Genomic DNA, 19,186 nt, shown 5'->3' with positions numbered 1-19,186 from the left:
TTCAAAATGCATTTGAATGTCCTCTTCCAATATTTGATAACTGCATATTCAATAAGTTCGCTTTGATTCAGCCAACTCTATGATGAAGCGCAACTCTGCCTCCCCCTCTCTCTCTCTCTCACTCTCACTCCCTCTGTCTCTCTCTCCCTCACACACTGCTCAGGCTAATTAAATATTTGCAAAATGTTGTTTGCTTACCCAGTGAGCCCAAATTTTGGGTTTTTGTCTACACCCATGCAGGCTTGTTGTTAATTAAGTATACGCAGCGAGGCCTCGGCATGCCAATTTTCAGGCAATTTGTGTGTAGTTTTTGCTGACTTTGCATAAATTGCCAGCAGCCTTGGCTTTTTGCCTTTGCTCCAATGTAGTTTTTGTTGGTCATCAAATATTTCTAACTAACGGCCAGTTAACAAAATGGCCCAAAAAAGTCGAGAACATATGTAAATACATATGTATGTATGTAAATACCTCTTTTTCGCTTTGATTTTATTTCAAAAACATCATAAGGGATTGCTTTTAAATAAATTCTGTTTGTGACTAGCACACACCGTTTACTCAGATTCAATAGACCAATTTACAAATATGATTTTATAAAATTCTTTAAATTTTTCTGACTACTTCTCCATATTTATTCAATTTATTTGCACTTTTTTTTTAATTTATATTGCGTACAACTTACCCTACGCAGAAAATTCTAGTTTTGCCTGTGTAAATATACGTAATACATTGGACCTTAATTTGGGCAGTCCTCTTAGTATTGTTCAAGGGAAAGGAATTTTTAAGGAAGTTTTAAGCAAAAACAAAATGGATGTTGTGAGAGCTGACGTTCTAAATTAACAACATTTCATGAGCAGCTCAGTAAAAGCAATCACGCATCAAATATGGATAGATTTAATGTAAAGTGACTGTAAAACTCATTAACGCCATGAATATTGCATTAAATTATTTCGATACAACAATTGTTGGCTACTCCAGCTAAAGAAATCTTTGTTAACTCAACCCCAAGAACACTTTCTCTATAGATGTGAAAAATTACAGCGCTAGCACCAAAACTTTCGCAACTTTGGAAGTCAGCTGTCGAAGCAGAGGGCTGCAATGCCCCTCTCTCTCCCCCCCTCCCCCTCGCTTCGTAGCATTATCTACTCTAGGCTTCAGTCGACAGCTTCTAATTAATCTTCAAAGTATTTATAACTTTTGTTTGTAGTTGTTGGCGCTGCTCTTGAATTGAAAACAAATGTAAATAATTAATGCAACATTATACTCAATTACCGAACAACTTGCATATAAATCTCAACGGAGCTTTTTCGACCAAAATCCCAGCCGCACTCAACAGCAGGCGAAAGGCAAAAACCAAAAAGCGAAATCCCAAAATCAAAAACTTTCGCAACTAACAGATGTTCGAGGAACTTCTGCTTCAGAGACAACGAGGGCAATAAGAGATTGCCAACAGTGCTGGTCAAAAGTCAGTGTACAAGTGGACACAAAATTGGACTAGACAAATTGCCAGTTATGCGGCTTCGGCTTGGTATTAAAAATGCATTAAAGCGAATTTCGAAAGGATTTAATTTATGCATTGGCCAAAAGTGTCTTTGTGGACTTTGGGGTCAAGCGCATCTTGTTATCGTTGCAGGGGATTGCAGTTTGGCATTTGGTCAACATAAGGTTGATTTCATTAAAGTTGGGCTTAAGAGCTTTAGCTGAAATCTAAAATTCCATGCAGTATTATCGTTTCTAGTTGGAAATGCAACAGGAATCTTAAGCAGGCTGCATATGTTTGCTGCTATGTTTGCTTAGCTTGGATTGGGAATAGGTAACGGATTGCTGGAAAATAAACCACAGCAGTCTAAAAACTGACTATAAAATTTTGGTCTTATGTTTATATTCCATATATATAACATTTTTACTATTATTTCGAGGACAGCCTTGAGGTCAGGAATATATACACTGTAACACTATGTATGACGTTTTATGAGGGCGGCCATCAAAATGCTTCGAATTCAAGCTCAAATATGCGGCATGCCACCTGGGCCAGTGCATGCAGTATATGCAAAACTACAATCGCCAGACAGGGACAAATGCAATGCTTTAAGTCAGAATCAGCTTCAGCTGGGTAATAAACAACAATTTGCTTTATGGTAACTAAGCAAAAGAGTGCAGCAGCAGCAGCAGCACCACCACCACCACCACGGCAGCCACAACGAAAGTTAACAGAAACCACAACTATTTGCCAACAACAACAACAACAACAACGACGACAAAAATGTAGGGAGAGTTTGAGCCGTGGCAACTATGCAGCTCATTCGATGCGACATTGTATAAACAACAATTTGAGCGGATATTAAAAACAATGTTGCCATCGCGAGAGTTCTTGTTGGTCGGGATAGAGGCAGGGATAGGGGCAGGGGCAGGGCCAGGCGCGGTGCGAGGCAGAGGCAAGCAACATGGAGGCTGCATCAAATTTCAAAACGTGTTTTGTCATTTCCATTCGCCGCACACTTTTTGTATTCGCATGGCGTTGTTATTGTTTGACGGCTGCTGCCTCTGCGACGGCGACGACGACGGCGACGGCGACGCCGAGGAGGACGACGACGACTACATCTTGTTCCATTGAACGGCAACCGGATATCCGCTTGTCGCGTTTATCAACAGTGGGCCACATTGACGCGCTTGTTTTGCCTCTTCAATGGCTATTTAAATACCAGCTGAGAGGGTATTTCAATTCAGTGAATACATTTGCTACGTAGAGCAAAAGATGCTTACAGAAGAAATATAAATTTATATATAAATATATATTGTTAATCAATTTGAAGAGCATAGTAAATGAAAATGTGTTAAACTAACTATATATTTTACAGTTACTTTCATGAAAATTGATTTTAATCTGTCCTTGTGAAGCAGGCGACACTGACTTTATGTAGAATAAAATGGGTATTCATTATTGAAATCATATCAGTTTTTATTCCATTTTTATTATGAGCTAAATTAATGTGCCCATAAAAATAAACTTATAAATTATGCAGGGTTGGATAGTTGCAGAGTTACAAACTTTTAATCGATACTGGTGTTCTTTTTTCCTCACAGCTGTCTATGAAGCATTATATTTAGCTAAAAAAATAAAAAAGAAGGAAAGTTAATTTAATATTTAATTCAGATCAGTTCAGTTAAGTTTTCCGCCTCATAAAAATTCATTCTATAAGAAAATTTCAAATGAGCTCTTCCCCAGCGTATTCACTGTTCGGCTTGTTGTTCATTGATAATATGTCTTAAGTATATTAATGTGCCCAGTTTACAATTAGCTTCTTGAAGTCTGACAACTGTCTTAGAAGCTGCGACAGCTGCAACTCGGCTAAATTAAAATCGATTTAAATTTCGTTAGAAGTAAATTTTAATAAAACAACAACGCTTGACTTCAAAGTATACTTTCAATAGAAGTGTGTTTTATTTATCTACATCTAATTTTCAAGTGGAAAATGGTCTAAAATGTAAAGTAAATAAAGCAATTATTTAAATATATTTCTATGGAACAAAAACATATTTTCTGTATTCATTCTATACACCTTGAGCTAAACTAAATTAAATAAATTGTAAAGTTAACTTGATTGGTAAAGTTAATCGAAATTGTATATACAAAACAGCTTATTCTTCTGCTAATAACAACTATGAATGAAATTAATCACTTATGCCAAAATGCATTGCTCAAGAACAATTTCGCATTTGTATTCAATATTCTTGAAGTACTTGAAAACACTGAACCTTCTGAACTATTTATGGATGAATTACAATTAATTGGCCGCTTAGAGAGCAGAGAGAGGAAAATGGTGTGTTAATTGCTGCTGTCGACTGTGTTGAGTCAGTGCACTTTGGGGTCTCGTAAGGAGACCGCATCAATTGTTGGTCAATTAGTTCGTCTGAGCCTAGGCAAGCACATTGACATCGTAGACTGAGCTAATTACGGGCATTTGATTAAAATTTAACACTCGGTCAAGTGGCACAGGCAAACTGTAATTAATACAAACGATTTTCAGGTGCTGTGCATCAGCTAATTGGCACGTGTTATCGAAGCCAATCGAGCGTCAGGCTGTTGCCTGACAGCCAAAAGAGCTGTCAACGACTTTAAAGTGTTGCCCCACAGACTTGCCCCTTGCAACGTTTGTCTATCATCTGAAGCAAAACAATTTCTGCCATAGACACCATAAAAGGCATATAGCAAATATAATACATAAGCACGTTTAATGCGCTTTACAGTGTCTGTGAGAGTATGTGTGTGTGTGAGTGTCTGTGTGAGTTTGCTTGAATGGGAGCATTGCTTAATCAACTTACGACTAAACAAAAGCGCATATAAATTATTTAATTAATCCCTTTTGGGTTTATTGAGCGCACACACTTTCACCCACACACACACACGCACACGTACTTGTGTGTGCGTGCTGGTAATCAATGTCATAAACGTAGGTGTGAAAATGGCTGACTTGATTGCGTTTTCGCATGGACGGAAAAAGGCGCAAGCGAAGAACATGTTGCCTACTTTGTGGGGCCGCATTCAATTTGCAATTAAATACAAATTGATATTTGATTGAGCTGCTCCCAGACGCGCACTTGGCACAAGTTCATTTTATCTGCGAAGAGTCGGCTATAATCCGTGCCAGAGCGATTTAGGGAAAAGGTGTAAGGGGCGTGGCACCGCAGCAGCTATTGTGAATGAATAAGGGGCGTACCCGTGTGTATTGCATTATATTCAAAAAAGGACAGAAACGCTCCAGCTAAACAAAAATAAGTCGGATCAACAGATATATAAAATATGTTTGGCTTAAGCTCATGTTTTTCATTTGCTTCGACCAAAAACTTTCCGCTCAAAGCTTAAAAAAGCTATAATTAAAAGTTGAAGTCGGTTTGTACTTCTATGGTTTGACCTTTGACCTTTCAAAGACAATCTAAAATAGTTATGTTGTTTATTAAAAAAAAAAAAAAATCAAAAAGGTCAAGTACCTAAAGGCCGTTATTAGGCCAAAAATATTGAAGTGCCCTTATAATATTTTCAACTTGAATATGCTTTAACAAGTCTGAGCACTGATTAAGCCTCTGATTGCAGTCTCATGGCCATTCAATATTTAATAGTTGGCTCGAAAGTTGAGATGCTTTGTTTGGCTTAACTCTTTGGCATTGCCAAAATATCATGGCCCGAATCAGTGGCAGTTGCAACAATGCTCCGGCTGAGCACCAGCCAAGTTCATGCCGGCACGCACTAAATCTTTGCTTTCATGTCGGCGTTTTTGTGCGAAACAGCACGAAGACAAAATGTATACATATATATACACATATACATAGAGACATACAAGTGAAAGTCGGGCCAAAGTTTAGCCAAATAGGACAAAAACGTACATGCTGGGGATAGAAGTCCCAGCCACATGCCTTTTATGCAAAGTTTGGATTAAGTTTTGGCCCCGGCCAGACTCAGGTTGGGGCGCAGAACTTGCCCAGGACAGAACAGCGCCAGAGCAGGACAGGGCAGGGCAGGCATGACTGCCCAAATTTGTAAACAATCAGAAAATGTGTCAACTTATTGCTTTGTTGAGCCGAGCCCAGCCCAGCCCAGCCCAGCCTGGCCAACAAACAACAATGGGCTCAGATGCCATAAGTAAATACATAGTTTCACATTTGGGCGCTGGGCGTGCCCAAAGTGTTTGAAAATTCAGTTAAGCCGCTTAGTGCAATGCGCGCCAGTAATAATAAAACTTATCAGATGATAGCCCTAGATGGCTAAAGTTTTTAAAGACCGAGCTCTTAAATTGAATAACAATGGCTAAAAGGGCTGACTGCTTGGCCAAATTGAAAGCTGATAGTCAAATTGTAATTGGCAAAGCGTATAATGATGTGCAGTCTCAAAGGATGGCAGCCAAATTTAAAATAAACAAGACTAGCACAAGATACAGCTGCACATCCAATCACCCACACACACACACACACACACATGCACACTGATCCCTTTGACCAGCTTACAATGGTTTGCAAATAAATTGGATTTCAATTTTCCTGCTACGGGCTTTGACAATCTCTGGCAGAATGCTTTAAACGCTGCTCAAGACAAAGGCCAAAGGGGGAGTGGGGGTTAGGGGCTGTCTATCTGACATGTTCGGATTGTATTTTCAGCTGTGCATCCCTTTCGTTTTTATTCACGAATCTAGTCACCCAGACTGGCAGATTGAGTCCTAGTGAGCCAGCAATTAGTAAGCCAATACGAGACGCACGCCTCGTGTCAATGGCCATTAAAGCACTCGCTAGCATTTCAATGCCATTTACATAAAGCGCTGCCCACATTATCCAGACAAATGTGGCGAGCAGCTCGGCCATAAAAGTAACACTAACAGCAGCACATTCCCACTGCCAGACAGCAACGACAAAGCAAAAGTAATTTCATTCGTCTCTAATCATATCACATTCACCATCATCATTCGCCATCGTTCAACGTTATACACTTAACTGCTGCATCGCACATTCCCAATGCCAATGCCAAGGGAGAGAAAAACATTTGAAATTGCTGCGAAAAAGCAAATTCACTTGAAAGTGCGACTTACACGTTTGCAATCATCGTGATAATTGAAGATTGGACTGGGATTTGTTGAATATTGTTCGGAAATCTTTTGTTTGCATATGACTGCAGCTGGCTGTTTCTTTTGCTCTGAATAAAACAATCAAATGTTTGGAGTTTCAATTCATCTATGGGTTGATCCTGCGCTGCGTCAGATGTGTTTATTATATATAGAGAAAAGGCAGGAAGAGCGAGACTCTTACTTTAAAATTGCTTTAATTAACTTATTCACATCATTTAACAAATATTTTAAAGAAGCTCTAAAATTTGTTCTAGAGAAGCATTCTCATAGAATAAGCTTTTAATCAAAACTCTAACTTATAAACAAAATACACCCCTTATTATAACGTAACCAACCAACTAATAATCAATAATATCATACTTTCCTATCATTCCACATTTTCAACCAATATTTTGTTTTTTTTTTTTTTTTTTTTTTTGTAGACTGCAAGCTGGCATATGGAAAATCAAATTGAATAACCACTTTATTTCGCCAAATAAGCTTTATCCCGTATTCCGCACGCATAAACGTAGCAGAAATCAAAGAAGCATTCTCATGCTGCTGTTACGTATGCAAACGCTATAAATAAAGCGGCAAATGTGTAAAGTTTACCCTCACCCTGTCCGCAATGCTGTGGCTCTTCTCATTATTCTGTATCTGTGTGTGTTTGAATATGCTTGTCATTGTTAGGAGCAGCACTGCGGCAAACAGTATCCACTGACATCAGCATGCGGGGCACAGCACACGTGTGGCAGGCGACGCGAAGCTGGGCGACTGTTCGTTCAACTGCTTGTGCGAACAAGAGAGCTGAAATTTCCCCAGTGACTGACAGACGATCAGGCAATAAATGTGGCAACAAACACAACAACAATAACAGGCAGTGAAACACACACACGCGCACACGCATACATGCATACAGATACATTCAGGACTCATTCAATTGCGGCAACCGCAATACATTCACATTGGCTCGCACTGTAGGAGCTGCCAAAAACTTTGCATATATTGGGAAACAATAAATTTTACAGCAATGTTTGCGTGCGTCTGTGTGAGGGTGCATGTGTTTGTGTTTGTGTACACGTCCAACAGCAAATGACCTTCGGCATGGGCAGGGCTTAGGGGTAAAGACAAAAAGCACAAAATTGCTAGACTGTGACAGCTGCGAGCCATGGATAACTTAAATGGGTTAAGAGGATACGTCCGGATGACGCCCACTGCTACTGTTGCTGCTGCTGCTACTCTTACTGTCGCTGTAGCCATTGCCATTGCAGTGCTTTTGTGTGATTTGCTGCTTGGCGAGCATTCGGGCTACGCTCACTGCATATTTGATGTCAACAACAATGCTCAGCTCAAAGTGACAGCCAAATTGAAATGACACCGCCACCAGTCGTCCCCTCCCACACCCCCACGCCGACATTCGTCCCTCCCACTAGCTAGCTGTACACTGTAACAAACGGGCAGTCGACGACAAGCACACCTCTCGGGTCATAAATATTGTTAATCATGCCCGTTCTCACTTTCCATTTCACTTGGCTTTCAGCTCGGACTTAAGGAGCTTCCTTATCAAGTATACGTTGCATTGCCTTAAGCCGTGTGGAATATGAGATTTCATTTGACAGTTAAGACGAGCCCTATACACATTTCTTTATTATATTATTTATTTTCCTTTGTTTATCACTTGCTATAAAATGGTTAGCAAACTTAAACGATTTCTCACTTGTAGTATTAACTTACTACAACTCAGTAAATTTACACTTTTATAATCAGCACATCCTCTTTTCTGCATTTTAATCAATTAATAAATATTCATGCAAAGTTTATTGTTTATTGTCCAGCTCATAAATATTTATTGTCGGACACATAAGAAATGATAAAGAATCAATCAATAAATTTGTTTATCATTCGAGCTCCACAATATTCGTTGGAAAACTTGTTGAATTTCAAGCGAATGAAGCCGCTGGAAACACTGGGGAGTAAAGGCTCGCAACAATTTACAATTATAATCAATTTGACTTGTTCCTTTTGTATTGCAAATTGTTGCGTCGCGGCCTTTACGAAAAAAAAAGCAAAAGTATTTTAAAGCGCAAAGAGGAAAGCAAACGAAGCAGCCGTAGTGACGGTGCAGTTAAACAAAAAAATATATATATGTATATAAGCATATATATATATTTAAGCACATATATATATATTTAAAGTTTGCCCTGGACTATCTTTGCTATTTGTTTTATTTTATTTTCATTTTGAGCAATTTTTTCATTAAGTGTCGGAAGGTGTGCGCCGAGCACTACGAGTATTTCGTATATTTCTCGCTTCGAGTTTCGTAAAAGTTTGCCCAAACAATTTTAATAAACATGCGCAAAAATTTAATTATATGCATGGGGGCATTCAGTATAATGGCCCAAATAGAGCCATCGAAAGAGGCACAAAATAAACATAACCAGATGCAAAGCCTGATAAGCAGCCAGCCAAATACACACACCATCAACCCACCTACACACACACACACACACTCGAGAGCCGAGCTTAACCCAGGAACTGAGCTAAAATTTAATATTGGAAGGCAATGAGACGCAGCGCAATAAAAGCCCGAAACTCCCCTAAGGGAAGGCAAGCCCAGGCAGAGGGGGAAGCGCCACAGGCTGTGCGGCACCTCAGGTGCCACTCATTGTTGCTGCTTGTCTAATGCCAACTAGCTGTATAGCCTCTGCTACAATTCAAATAAAGTCCACATTAGAGGCGGCTGGGTGTGCGCCTCAGTCTGGGTGTGGGTCTCGGTCTGAGTCTGATTTGCCTTGCGCTCCACAATGCTCGTGGTACTCGTGCTCGTTCCGATTGCCTACTCCAGCCGGAGAGTTGAGAGTCGATCGAGGGGCAAATGTTGCTGCTTTGTTACATAATAGTTGAAGTTTTATTGTCGAAAGCTATTAAACTTTTCCCATCAAAAGCGATGGATGTGGCACATGGCAAAGTGTAGAGCATAAAGGTTACTTGCCTTAGACAGACACACATACACTCAGCAACAGCTACAGCGAGCGAGTAGGCTATCAGGTTATATATATATTCATATAGACAAGCTGCCTTAGCTCCAGGGAATGATTTAGCCTTCATCATGATCGGCTGATAGAGCAATTCAAAATGAATATTGAGCCGTGCGCAACAAAACTGGAAAAGTGGAAAATAATGCGGACACCAAACTAGGTAAATCTTCATGTTAAGAAACTGTTCTAACGACAGAGGTGAGAGGTGTCGGTTGTTTAGATTGTTTAGACTCGATATGTGGAAAAAGGTCAATATAAGAATCTAAAAAATTTATTTACTTAAATAAAATGTTTTATTAATTTATTATTATTATTATTGTGTTTTTATTTTTATTTTTATTATTATCATTATTATTATTTTTTATTTTTTTATTTTTATTTTTATTTTTTATTATTATTATTAGCAATAAAATTATATTGAAAATAGTCCACACAACTGTTCACATTGAATTTTCAATTTAATTTCTTCATAACAATAGCCTTATATCATACAAATCGTTCAAACTCTACTCTGCTAGCCTCAATCAGATAAACCAAATTTGATTGTAGTTCAAGCACCCAGACAGTTTGGTTAACAATTCAAGTTTGTGTTTTAATTTGAAAATTGTGACCTGCAAAGTCTATAAAAATCAGGCTTTAACGACTACACTCGCAATTTACCCCACACCCATAACTAGCTGGGGCAAGAGATTGCGTCAATTGACTTTTCTGTTAGTTAAAGCTCGAGTGCAGAGCGCCCCAAACTTTTTACGCTGTACTTGTTCTTATAACTTGCCAATGGGCCGGAGAGGGTAGTTTAATAAACGGCAAATCCGACTGGGAGGCAAGTTTATAAACTCCATATGGACTGAATAATAAAAATTGTAAATAAATATCTTGAAGCAAGTTTACTTTTACTTCAAAACAGATTTATATTCATGCCAATCTATCCAGGACATCTTCCGGTAGATCCCTGGGTATCTCTTAGTGTTTCCTCAGCGACTCGCGCACGCTTCCATTATTTTTTTGTTATTGGGGCTCGTTGTGGCCAGTGCTTAACTTCTGGCTTGCCCTTAACTGTTTGCTGTAAGCCAGCAAGCTAGAGCTGGCTGTAGGTCTAGCTGCTTCATCTTCGATTCGCTGTTCATGTAGCCTGGGCACGCATAGCGCATAAAATTGTTTCAATGTGTTAGTTCAACTGTGCCAAAAGTTACACATTGTCGATGCGCCGCGCTCCTCTGTTCCAATCTGCCCCACTTGTAATGTGGGTTATGTCAGCGTGTGTGTGTGTGCACTTTGGATGTAGGTGGCTTTAGTTCTGCGGCCAACGCATACGAAATTGAAAAAGTTAAACCACACTTTCAGCTAGAATCAAGCAGAGTTCAGCAACTGTTTCGCATTCGATAATTCGTTTTTGGTCTTGAGCCTTTTGCTAATGAATTTGCTTGTTTGCTTTCTGCGGCTCAACCGCAAAGCCAAAGCCAGGATGCCCCATCGCCAGCGCCGGCTGCAAGGCCGAAGCATTTGAAATGCAATTAATCAGTGTAAATTGCAGGAAACTGTTTTTGGAACATGATAACAAAATACGAATCGACCGCAAGCATAAACCAACAAACAAGCACGCATGCACACTCTCTCTCTCTCTCTCTCTCTCTCTCTCTCTCTCTCTATCTCCCTCTCTCACTCTGTATCTATCTCTTTTCCTCACTAATACATGCACACTTGACACTTTTATGTCACAGACCCGAACCCTAACTCGAGATTGAGCTGAATCTAGCGATGGAGACTGAGCATGCCGAAAGAGATGGAGCTATACATAATGAGAAAGAGTCGGCGATAGAGCAAATAATGTTGATGCAATAACATGTAAGTTTGACACTTGCATGTGCTGCATGTGGGATCAGAGCAAAGGGGGCGCTCTATCCAGTTACATGAGTTACATGCACTTAATGTTGATTTCTGCACGAACGAAAGAACCCCATGACCAAACCTGACCAGAGTACCAGACCAGACCAGACCAGGCAGGCGCTGAACTGAGCCGTAAGCAGGAGCATTTGCCCAGCTGCTTGCCCTGCACTTCAAGCCAAAGCCAAGTTGAGTTCCGTTTGCAATTTTCATCTGCAGCTGTTACTTGAGTGCACAGCACACAGCATAAATACACACTCACACAGAGAGAGAGAGAGAGAGAAAGGGAGGGAGAGAGACAGACAGTTGCACACAACTCGTTCGTATAGATAAGTTTAAGTGTACCAAAACGAAATTGGAAAATATAATGAATTTGTAATTGCATTAGAACGAATCTCTGATACACTAACGAATTAATCCATTAAGAGAAATAGATGTTTCTATAAATAATAGAAGGGAATACACCTTATGAGTGATTTGATGGAGAGAAATTAGAGTAGTGAGATCTGATGACCGAGATGCAAATTTTTTAATAGATATGATAGAGATGATGAAGAGTACAAACACAAAGCTGATAACATAGATTAGAGAGAATACTTATAGACGATATAGAGCACAGACTTAGGGCAGACAACAGAGAATTCAAATTGAGTTGATAGAGAGAATACATATAGATGATACACACTACAGGCTCAAAGTAGATGGCAGAGGTGAGAGAGCATACTTATAGAGGACAGACCCAAAGCTGAGGTGAATAATACAAATAAATACAGCTAATTCCTTGCCTAATTATTGACTGTTATTTGTATTTTTTATGTTAATTAATAACTAATTTTCAAAAAAGCGAGATATCAGATACCAATTTTAAAATACAATATGAAAGGCAAGAGTATTTGGAGCATTTGTAATTTTAACATGCTCAAGTCCGGCTGGAAATTGTAGCTATCATTTAAGCTGTGCCATTAAAGACCCAAGGCCATTGCTCATGCCACGAAAACCATAATGCAAGTGAGTAGCCAAGCAAAATGCGCACTAAGAGTAAAAAACACAGAGAGAGTGTGAGAGTGAGAGCGAAAGACAAGCAATAAAAGAAGGGGAGATAACAAGCCAAGCCACGCAAGCGATTTGACCCTTGTCGAAGCATACAACAAGTATCTGCAATATCTATTACTCTTGAGCTGTTGGACTGTTGGACTGTGGTTGCTAGATGCTCCCTGCCAGATGTCCAATGTAATTACAATTAATAAATAAATATGATTTTCTTAGCAAACAGACGATGGCCAGAGCAGAGGGCGGCGGCGGGTGCGAGCTGATTAAATTTGCCCAAGCGTATAACTTGAAAATTAAATTTATATAACGCCCAGTTAAGTTATTTTTAATTGGCAGCAGGCGCCAACCAGCCAACGAGAAATTAAATCAAAATGTCGAAAACCGCTCAACGCACGCGCGTTCAAGTGTTTGCGTGGCCAGGTCAAAGGCTATGCCATCCAGTTGTGCCGCCCACGCAGGCGGGCGCAGCTGGATGGGCGAATACTTGGCGCACCCACTGTCAAATAGCTGCCTGAGGTGAAAGTTTCTAATTATCCGATATTGCTGCCTGTCAACAGTATTTGAGGCACATCGCGTTCGATTCCACAGAAAACTTTGATATTATTTTCCCACCCACACTAGGGCACTCCATTTTTCAGTCCTAATTAGCACTGTAATGAATCAATCTTCAATCAACTTGAACATGTAATTAATCTGTGGCTTGACAGCTCTGCAGCCAATAAGAAAACAATTAATCCAGCCTACTCACACTGGACTGTCCACCGAAAGGATTGTCAATCCAACTAAAACTTGTGCTATAAACATATTCCGATATACACATATATACATATAAATATAATTAATATTCAATTTCATGTTGTCAGTTTATTGAATCAATAAATACTTCGCATCAATTGGAATGCCCAAATAATTAACTTAGTTCTATTGATGAGGATTATTCATATTTTATTGGATTATCAATTGAATCTCGAATTTGTATTAAATATAAATGAAACAAAATATAGGCCGTTGATGAGAAATAGCCATATGTGATTTAATATTGGATTATAATTTAGTTTGAAGTTAAAATTTACTTTTTATTTTAATGTATTAAATCATATACAAGTTTATATACTAATTGTAATAGAATTCGACTAACATATTTGAGGGGTCAGTGACTTCGAGAGGTCTAAAGGTCATTGCCCTCTCAAGATCATTGTCATCTCAAGGTTACAGCACTCTCAAGGTCTACCCCCTTCCCCACTATAGCCTTCTTACTTGTTTCAACTAGATTTTGTAGATTTTCTATAGTCTGCTGTTATTTCTAAGCACTTTAACATTTTGAATAAAATAAAGTGTCTCATTTTAATTTCGATTAAATTTCAAGACGAAATCCATAAATCTTAAAGTCAATAAGCGGGAGCGCTCAGGAGTCGAGATGGCCTAACTGGAAAGTATTCAGAGCTCAATTTTGTTTTGTTTGTTGGGAGCTTAATTTAATTAAAATACCTGGATAAATAAATATTTAATATAATGAATATAAATGATATTTTAATTGTTTACTTCTGCTATATAGTTTTCACTCAATAAAAATGCTTAGTTTATATTAGGACATACTTTTGTCATTGTACTCTAAGACTATGACTTTAAGATATGGTGGGTATGAGTCTTGAAACTCAACACAACCAAATTAAATTATTTAAAATAAAATATATATATATATATGTTAAAAACAACTGTCTTAAATATCATAGTTAATCAGTAATCTAATAAATTAATTAATAACTAGTAAGCACTAAAATTTCTAGTTGGGAAATAGTTAATGCATTTACTCAAACTGAGAAGGAAAAAAGCGCTTTATGGACCCATGGGCATCACTTTGATATATTAAAGGACGATACGCAATCAATTATGGATTTGCACCTAAGAAATAAAAAGAAGAAGAAGACGAAAAATTGGCGATAAGTGAAGCAGAAGAAAAGCGATGTCAAATACTTAGCGCTGGGCTGAGGCAAACAAAGGACACCAAATGGATAGCAAAGGGCAGCCGAAGCCAAGGAAATCAATTAAAAGCATTTTGCCATCCCACGAATAGTTGCCCCGCCCACAGCTGCGACTGCGCCCCAAGTTGCCCCACCAATTGTCGTTTGCCGTCGACGTTTATAATTTATGACGCCTATAATTGCAGCAATTTATGTGTATGTGTGTGTGTTCGTGTGTATGTGTGTGCTTGTATTTGCGCTAAGGCTTATGTCGTACAGCAAACCATTTTTGATACGTACGCCATGTGGGCGTGCCAGATGGAAAGGGGTGGCCGCTTTAGCCACGTTTTTGAAGTTCAGCCTCGCATGGTCTTTTTGTCGTTGCAGGCAAAATGTCGTCCTGGTGCCTCGTCCTTGCTTGATTGCACTTTTAATTAACTTTTTTTGTGAGCACTACGGCTGCTGCTGCTGCTGCTGCTCCTGCTGCTGGCTGCTGGCTGCTGTTGCAATTCTCTGCTGCAGCTGCCAATTGTTGGCACTTTGAGCGACTTTTTTTTCTTTCGCCTCGTCATTAACAAAGGCAAACAAGTCGCGCATGAGGCCATAAATAATTGAAGGATGCACCCAGCTGCACGCAACAACAACAACTATGAATACAATCGACATCCTGCCGCATCCTGTGTGCCCATTTGCCTGCTCACTTTGGCCCATAATTTCGCCCACGTGCTCAATATGTTAATTCAATTTGCTTGATTGCAACAAAAACAAAAAGGCAAAACGACTATTGCCACAATGTTTTTCTCTTTTCTTCTTCTATTTTTGTTGTTGTTGTGTACGTATTAAAGTCAGGTAAGTAGCCGAGTGTGGCTAGTGCTGAGTGTTGAGTGCTGAGTGTTGAGGTGTGGCGCCAGCTGATTGGCAGTGCGGGCACGCATGTTGTTATGATTGGAAAATGAAAATCATTTACGTGCGTCGATAGCGCAGCGCCAATTTGCAGGCCATATAAATCAAATCTAGCAGAAAGATATCCCAACGATTGCAGCGCCCAAAGGGGCTGCTGCCGGCGGCGCTGCTGCTGCTTCTGCTGCTGCCCAGTGAATCGTGGATGAGTCAATTAATGTGGCAACGTGCAACGCATAATGAATGCGAGAAAGAGAGAGAAAAAACAGATGATAGGCGAAAATCAAAATCAAAATCGAGCCATCAGCTTTCAGTCACAATCTGAATTGGTCAGTTAATGACTGCGCATCAGAGCCATAAAATAATTGCCTGATTATGGCTAAAAATAATAATAGACAAAGTTAACGAGTGACGAAACATTTAGAATATTGAAAAGGTATTTTAATTTAACTATTATGAGAAACATATTATGATATACATATTATGATATATATGTATATGAATAAACTGTTTGCTCAAATTTGAGTGAAGTAGCACATATTTATAGTTATATTCACATATATGTATATATTCCCTTATAACTTGTCCTCATTAAATATGAAAACCAACCAAGATACCTCTTGCAAGTCCCCGAAGCAACTTCGGATCCGGCTAACAAATATTGCGAGCTCAGATGCTTTTCAATTAGTGGAATTTTTGTTATTTTTAAAATATTTATTTACTCGAAGCGCAAATCGAGTTAGACTTAAATGGGCCCAAACAAGCGAAAAGCGTTCAAAAGAAAAACGCATAAATGAAAACTAAATATTTGCACTGGGTCTTGGGCCCTTGTTATAGCTGCCAACTTACAAGGGAACAAAAACAAAAGGGGAGGACGAGACGAAAAAAGGTTGTAGCCTGGCCAAAACGGGCTAGGTACACCAACAACAAAAGCAACAAATAAAGTCTATGAGAGCCTAAATAACTAAGTCAATAAATCAATTCGACATAATTTTATATAGCTTTTTTTCGTATCTAAAGTTATTTTTTTTTTTTTTAATTTTTGTTTTTTTTTTTTTTTTTTTTTTTTTTGCAAATCCCAAACAAACAAAAGGCAAAGGAAAACTGTATGGCAGGATAACAATGATAGCAGGTCGAGAGGCTGAAACCCATGGCCCAAAGATACATAGACAATGATAACCGTAAACTTTATCAATTTATAAAATGGCGGCCGCAAACAGAGCACAGGCAGCAAAAACAACATTAGTAGCTCGCGCGCTGTTAAGTCAACAGAGCGCAGGCTTCAATTGCTGTTAAGTTAACAGAAAGCTCAACGCAGCGGTGGCCGCACTCGCTAAGCAAATGTAAAAGCTTGCGACTATGTTAAGCACCTAATTATAGTTAATTTGTACATAAATATTTATATAAATATATATGTGGCTAATGGCCAGCATATAGTTTTGAGAATTCAAGCACTATGTTAAACATTGTAAATTGCAAAATAAAAAACGGTCAGTCAATCAAATGTAATTTAGCAGCAATAGCTACGCAATGCCAGCGCATAATTTAACGTGAAGCTAAACAAATTGTCTAGGTAATTCAAATGCCAAAACACACGCACACATCCACACACAATAACAAATTTAAACAATGAATGAATCGTTTTTGCTACTTGTCAATATTATCTTTTCTATTTTCAGTTTCTCTAGCTGCCGCTGCTGCTGCTGGTTGGTTTGCTTATAGGCCAGGAAGCCAAAAGTTAGCCGTAAAAAACATTGTATTATAAATAAGTACTATATTCTAGTGGCCGAGCATACGCGCTGTGTGTACAATGTATACTTTCAAAAATAAACAAAAATATAAATTGAAATTCAAATTGAAATGCAAAACATGTGCTGAAATGAATTGTACAAGTGTCAACTTTGATATGCGACCAACTTGACTCAGCGCGACAGCCAAATATTTTAGCCCAACATGTTTTTTTTTTTTTGCACAAAATTAGGCAACGAAATTGGTTAGCAATAGAGTGCCCCACATATTATGTAGCCGGTGCATATATGAACTGCTCTCGATCTGCTGACCACAGCAGCGAAATGGCAGACGACCAAACAAAACATTTTTCTAATCAATTTAGCTCGTGCTCAAATTAATCACATACATACAGATGGCTTCAAGATGAGTCTTCAAGTGCGCACCGCTTGGCCACTGAGTGGTCAGTGCCTAAGGTACAACCAGAAGATACCTTATATTCATTATGCATTGATGTGGGATACTAAAGTACTTACGTGGCCAATCGGGAGGCTACATCTGTATAAATTAGTTTATTTACAGTTTTCAATAAAGAAATGGAGTTATCATACTGATTGTCATTGACTTTAAGTTTGCCTATTTCCTAGAAACTGCAGTTAATATCCAAGATTTGAATTAAACCTAATCTCTTATAGACTACTGCTAAATTTCACATTTTTACTTACAATTTTCAAGGCTTTACATCGTACTTATTTATACTCCCATGTGCTTATACACACTACAGTCGAATAGTTTATATTGAATCTGTTGGAAATAATAATTAGGTTTGCAAATTAAATAAGTGTCACTGCCCTCATTCACGCCCACTACAAATATGATCACAAAGCACTAATATCCTCCATTGCCCATTTTCAATAAGTACAGGGTATAACAACGACATTGGGAGCCCCTTCTTCTAATTGCGTTTAAGAAATGCTGGCAACATTTTTGTGGCTATAAAAATAAATACTTATAAATAAGTATATAAGGCAGTGAGCAGTGCCAAAGCTATCCATCCACGCCCCTCGGGCCCTCCACCCTCTACGCATATGTAGCGAATCAGAATAAGTGCAAATGTGTAGACAAAGCCGCAGACAGTGCCAAAGAACACACAAAAAAATATATTAAAAAAAACAAAATAAAAAAATTAAGTAAATAAATAAAAAAAAAATTGTCAAGAATAAAATAAAAATAAAAAATATTTGTGCTGCTTTTATGAGTATCTCCATTTCTATATACGTATATTTGTAAATCTCTATGTATATGAAGCTTTGTGTCGACGGCCAGCAACGGTCAAATGCTCTCTCAGAAACCCTTGAAATGCATCCACTAAGATCTTACGAATTGTGCTATCGATACCTCAGCAAATGTCATTTGTCAGCACATTTCTTGGCTGACGAGAGAGAAATTCGCTGGGGATAAACACATATTAATTGACCATCAAGAGCTGTCAACACTAACAACAAATACAACAACCAATGACTGCCACAAGAACAACAACTACAACAACGAGATCACCAACAATAGCAGCACGAAAGTGTTATTAAAATATCGCCACGCTTTCTCAGCTTATGTTGTCGCTGTTTATAAAATTTGCATGAATTGCTTTCAAAACTAAAGAATTTAGCAAGCAGACGATAAAATACATTATGATTGAGATGGTATTATGATATATAAATAAAAATTATATAATATTTATATAAATTTATATGGGTATTGTTAAAAAATATATTTTATATCCTTATAACAAATATTAATGCTTTCTAAAATATATAATTTTTTTTTTTTTTTTTTTTTTTTTTTTTTTGTCTATTTGGTTTTGATTTTTTTTTTTTTTTTCTTTATAATAATTGATGTAATTATTTAATATTTCTTTATTTTCATGTTTTTTATTGCTAATAATATTAGTAATAAATAATTAATAGATGATAGATTTTAATATTACAAATTATTATTTAAATATATATATTATTTCTATTTACTATATAGTAAAAAAAAA

The sequence above is a fragment of the Drosophila mojavensis genome, unplaced genomic scaffold, assembly GCF_018153725.1.
Source record: "Drosophila mojavensis isolate 15081-1352.22 unplaced genomic scaffold, ASM1815372v1 contig_231, whole genome shotgun sequence".
NCBI classification, from domain to species: Eukaryota; Metazoa; Arthropoda; class Insecta; order Diptera; family Drosophilidae; genus Drosophila; species Drosophila mojavensis.
The sequence above is the reverse complement of the archived record's forward strand: the minus strand, read 5'-3'. Positions refer to the sequence as shown.